We start from the raw sequence: 6,000 nt of genomic DNA on the forward strand, positions 1-6,000 counted from the left end.
ATGACTTCCGAACGCCTCGACGACTCCCGGGTCAAGTGTAGGAAGGCTAGAACAACTCGAATACGACTAGAGTCGAGAGGAAATCCAGAATTGAAAATTGAAAATGAATTCTCGGCCTTCTATTTATAGACAACGATCGGAGCATCCGAACCTCGATCGGAACGTCCGAACCTCGATCGGAATGTCCGATCCTGCCATCGGAGCTTCCGAAGATCCAAATCTGCCATGCGTCAAAATATCACTTGTTGACTTCGGATAGGGGTGATCGGAGCTTCCGATCCAACCACACGTCATGGATGACGTAATAACATCGGTGCCTTCGATCGCTGATCGGAGCTTTCGATCGTGCTTTCGGAGCTTCCAATCCGTCCGATACCCAATTTATTTAATTAGTATTAATCCTTTAATTACTCAATTAGGGTACGGGCTACTACAAAAATAGTAAACATGTGCGGAAAACAGCTCAATACATAAAATATCTCATCATAAACTAAATCAACTGAAACATGAGCTGGCGAAGGTCATGGGTGTGCTAGCTCGCCACGGATGCACATAGGTTTTCAACGCCAGTCGCGACCACAACCTCCTGAATAACATAAAACTCACCTGCACACCATTTAGATCTAGTGAGCCTAAAGGCCCAGCATGCTCTACCTTTAATAACGAGTACTACTAAATAAAACCACATGCAAGCACATAACGTATATAAAAATAACCTGAGGATTCTAATGCATGCATGATCGTAAAATCGTATGCATAAACTGCGTCGTAATCTAAATCATAACATAATTCGTAACATAATACATTACATAAGCATTGGCATGTCATAAACATAAAAATCATTTTCTGTGGGTCATATCAGTGAAGTGTAACCTAATTCGATTGATCAATCTAAATTCATCGTACGTGGTGGCGGCCTGTGGGGTGTACGTACCCCTAACGCCCTATGCCACTTCACCCAACCTTTGGGGATCTATAGACTCATAATCGTAAATGAAAAGGTCATTGGGCCCGGTATCCCGACCTCCAGTCCCGTGTTTGTCACAAATCACTTCAACTTCCCAAAAATATTTTCTTTATATGCCCGTTATCTCATCATAAAATACATGCATGAATCATGAACTTAGAAATATCATTTTCTTAAAATTTTGCCCGTAAATATATATTTAATTTATTTTTCATAAAAATCATATTTATATCAAAATATACATATACATCTATTAAATATATATTTACGGACTATTTTGTTTGTCACTGGCTAGTTCGAGTTGCTGTACCCCCTTAACTAAAGTTCTTAAACTTAGATTCGTTTGATAACACTTAGACTGACCCATTAATACTTAAATTGACCAAATAATACTTAGATTAGCTCAATCACACTTAAATTGACCCAATAATACTTAGATTGGCCCAATTAAAATACTTAATCCAACTAAAAACTTAGTTCAACCAAATAAATTAAACAACTTAGGCCCATAACAAATTTAGCTCAATTAATACATTAAATCCCATTAATATCTTAAGCCCAACAAGTTTGGCCCGACAACTTGGACCAATGAACAAACTTGACTCAATAAACAAACTTGGCTCATCAAACAAATTTGGTCCAATAAACATATTGGGCCCAATAAAAAGATAAACTTGACCCAATAAAATAAACTTAACACTTGGAATCCTAAATAAATTACCCGGTCCGAAATAAAATTACCCGGACCCAGACCCAGACCCATACATATGACCCTAATTCACTTGACCCGACCCGGACAACCTACTTGCCTGAGCCCTGCCCGCTAGGTAGCCAACCTTACAACCATCCCACTATTCACCTAGCCGACACTAGTTCAAACTATCTTAAATCAAGACCCAAAGAAACCTGACTCAGCCATCAAACCAGTGAACAACAACTAAAAACTAGCCATGACAGAAAAATCATTCACAATACATAAAAACACGAATGATGCATGAGTTAAAATTTGAGTTACCATATCCACATACAAATGCAACGACACAATTTAATAATAAAACAGTGAATATACTAATCTAAACGGTGTTAGCAACGAAGAGTATAACATGCATTTGCATTTAAAACGCACGAAAAACCTATACAATTGCGGTTGCGCATATCGGGACTCGAAAATCTCATAATTATCCAATTCTGGATCAAATCCCTAATCTGCCTCTAATTATCGTCAACGGGCTTCCGATCTGCGAAAAATCACACAATGGTCAAAAGTCAACCTTGGTCAACTTTGGTCAAACTTTGACAAAAAATTACCAAATTTTATTGCGCTCTCACCGCTTAACGATTTCGAATCTCGACTCGAAACTTGGATATTCGGATCTATCACGTCGAGACGGTCGAAAATGGTTAGCATGTCGACGGCCGGAGACTCGCCGGAGAAGACGGCGGCGTCCGACGGCGATGTTAAAACTTCTCCAAAATTTCTGAAATTTTGCAGGCTTGTAGAACTCGACGAGACGATTCTAATGGACTAAGCCCCGATCAAAAATGACCACCGAGGCGGCCGAAATCGGCGATTTACAGGCGGCTGCGGCGGCGAGCTCTAAGCTCCGATCCATGCGATTTTCGAGTGAAAATGATGTAATAATCTTGGAAAATAATCTACACACATCCTAGAACCTTTTAAAAACACAAAAACAACAAGAATCGACCTGAAATCCGACGATTCGCGCGAGGAAGATTATGAATAGTGTTGCCCCTTTCTCGACGTCGTGCTCCCCAAATCGGACACCAAAACTCACGATTTTGGTATGGTTGTGATCGCCGCGACGAGAGCTACAAGATGGATGTTCAATCGACGGCGAAAGGCGGCGGGCGGCGGTCGGCGACGGCGGGACGTGAATGGGGTTATGGTTTTAGTGTGTGTTTTAGGTGTTTAGTGCGTGAGAGAGAGTGCATCACTTAATATTATAAAATTTGGTCCTAAAATGACCCGGTCTGATCCATTTCAATGTTCTTGTGTTATTTTACACCAATATATAATTTAACACATTTTTACAATTATCTGAAATGGGCAACTTTGACCTGGCAACTAGACCAGTTAATTCCCAATAAACAAATTGAGTCAATTTTAGGCTTTGACCAGTGACCCAAACTGATTATTTTCTCCAAATTAAATTATCTGGCATCAATAATTATTTTTAATTCTATTATCTCAATAATTATCTCAAAATGCCAAAATTATCAGATATTCGAAAATAGACAAACTCATTGACTAATTGGCACGTGTATTTTGTAAATACACTCTATAACTCATTTGGCAGTAATAATTATTTTTTCAACTCAATAATTATTTTTAATTGTCAATTAATTCGTTAATAAATTTTTGGGTTGTTACATATGGCTTCGACTACATGTGAACTTGTTTGGATTACAGGACTTCTTGCAGATATGGGTGTTAAGTTGTCTGGGCCAGCGTTTTTGTACTGTTATAATCAGGCTGCTCTTCACATTACTGCCAATCCGATGTATCACGAAAGGACCAAACACATCGAGATTGATTGTCACTTGGTCCGGGAGAAGATTACAGCTGGTTTGCTCAAGACAATGCATCTTCCTACTTCTCTTCAAATTGCTGATCTTTTTATTAAGGCTTTAGGACATGCTAAATTTTTTTTTTGCTGTCCAAGCTTGGTATACGTAACCTATATCAAGCTTGAGGGAGGTCTGTTGACTATAGAAATTAAGTGTTGACTATATAGGCAGTACAAAGTCGCACTTCTTGTAATTCACGTTTTTCCCTTATTTCCAATGTATAAATTCAACTCCTCTTGTACACATAAGTTAGTGGAATACAATAACAGTTTTCTGGTTCTTCAATTCATCTTAACACTGTAAAGGATTTGTATGTCTGTATATGATTTTCGGAGAAGACAATAACATGTGACGAAAAGTGGTAAATGCACCATTTGAAATGAACGGAAAAGCTATAGGTAATTGCGTCGATTGAGGGTGACATAATTACAGATTGTATCTTCAGAAAAAAAATGAGATATTTTTTTTTAATCTCGGTCAATATTTTTTTTAATTATTTTCTAAATTATTTTCTTTTTCTTTTTACAAATTTACATCAGATTGACGCAAGGCTTGTCACTTGTGGTTGCCTCCCGCTGGGCACCTAAGACATGGCACGTGCCATGCTTTTTATTGTTATTATTATGATTATTTACATTGACTATGAAATCAGTTAATCGGCTCAAAGCACGCACCTCTGACCTCTCTATTGTTAATATTTTTTCTATATAATATATACATTTCGTTTATAATAATGGCAAGCACTATCATCTTCGACGTTTGATTTGACTTCTTGTATGGATTCGTGGATTTTTCTCTATATGTGGTTACGTCGTACTCGTGGCTTTTGGGTAATTTTTCTTTTTCTTTAGGGGAGAAATATTTTTGTTTTCGTTGTAATTTTTAGTGATTAGGAATTTTGTTTTCATGGTGTATTCCTACGTCATAGGTCTACGACGTCAAACAATAAATATCTAATGGACATATAGGCTCATGCTGTTAAGCTGATCGGAAATCAAATTATTAAATTAAAACAAATATTATGATCTTTTGTTAAAAAAAAAAATGAATGTGTATCCTACCCAATCGAGTAGATATTTCATTTTTCACCCTCGATCACCTCTGCTTTAATTTCTTTCACACCTCATAATGGAAAATTTATTTGCGATATGCTCCTATTCATCGCAATAGAAAACATCATGAAGTGATAAAATAAAAACTATACGGGAATCTGCAACATTAGTGATGTATCCTTGTTTATCTTTACTACCTTGATCTTCTATGTTATATATCAAATTTCAATCTAGTCTTGTTTTTTTGTTATATTATTATTATTATAATTATTATTATTATTATTTCGATGTAGCACAAATGTGACATCTACGCGGCTCTGCAGACTAGGGGCAGATTCAAATTAAATTTTAGATTAGCGATACCAGAGTTGCTAATTTCCAAAAGAGGTAGCTCCTTTTGCTCTTCATACTTGTGGTCGTGAGTTCCTAGATTTCATATTTGACCATGAGAAATATGGGAAGGAAGAAAAATTGAGAGTCTTGAGTCCGTGTGTTAAAAAGGAGAGATCTCACCACCAATAAATATATATTGGAGTGACAAAAATAAATATATAGTAAGAAGAACACTTTTTAATATAGCAATAAGTAGGGGCGGTATGTTGTACCGAAATCGTAAACTATATACCGAACTGAAAATTTCAATATAAAAAAATATTATAGCGGTACCGAACTCTCGTTATACCGAAAATCAGTATACTAAAGTTTTCGCTACATATAAATAGCATACTGATCATTCGAAATTTTACGGTATAACGAAACATCGGTACGATATCGGTATACATCGTTTTATACCAAAAAAACCCTTATATTTTAAAAAATTTATTGTATATAAAAATTATATATTTTAAAGTTTTTTTATATTGTTTCGGTATACTGTATATACCAAAAATTTTAAATTTTATATCGTTATCATACCGAAAAATTCGGTATCGTTATCGTATCGTAGAAAATTTTTGACATACCAAAAATTCGATATTCTTTCGATATGGTAAATTTGGTATTTCGAAAATTCGGTATTTTTTCCCATCCCTAGTAATAAGGTTTTAAAAATTTTTGGGGCCGTGTATTCACTACTACCGGCGCAATCAAATTTTAACTTACTAAAACTCAAATTTCTGTTTTTGATAATTTTTGCCGTACTCTTTCTTTCGTGTCATTTTACAATTTTTTATAAAAAAAATTAAATTTAAAATTCATAAAGTATTTTATTCTCATTTTTTAGAATTTTTTCAATACGAAAAAAATGAATGGACATAAAATTAAAAAGTTAGGTTTTAGTTTTCTGGGAGATGACCTGGTTAATTGTTGATACATCATAAAACAAAAGTTTAGTCAAGTCAACAAAGACCAGTTTGAGCTCAGTAATACTATAATAGAGATTGAATTGGTCCA

This window comes from Henckelia pumila, chromosome 2, assembly GCF_033568475.1.
Source record: "Henckelia pumila isolate YLH828 chromosome 2, ASM3356847v2, whole genome shotgun sequence".
NCBI lineage: Eukaryota > Viridiplantae > Streptophyta > Magnoliopsida > Lamiales > Gesneriaceae > Henckelia > Henckelia pumila.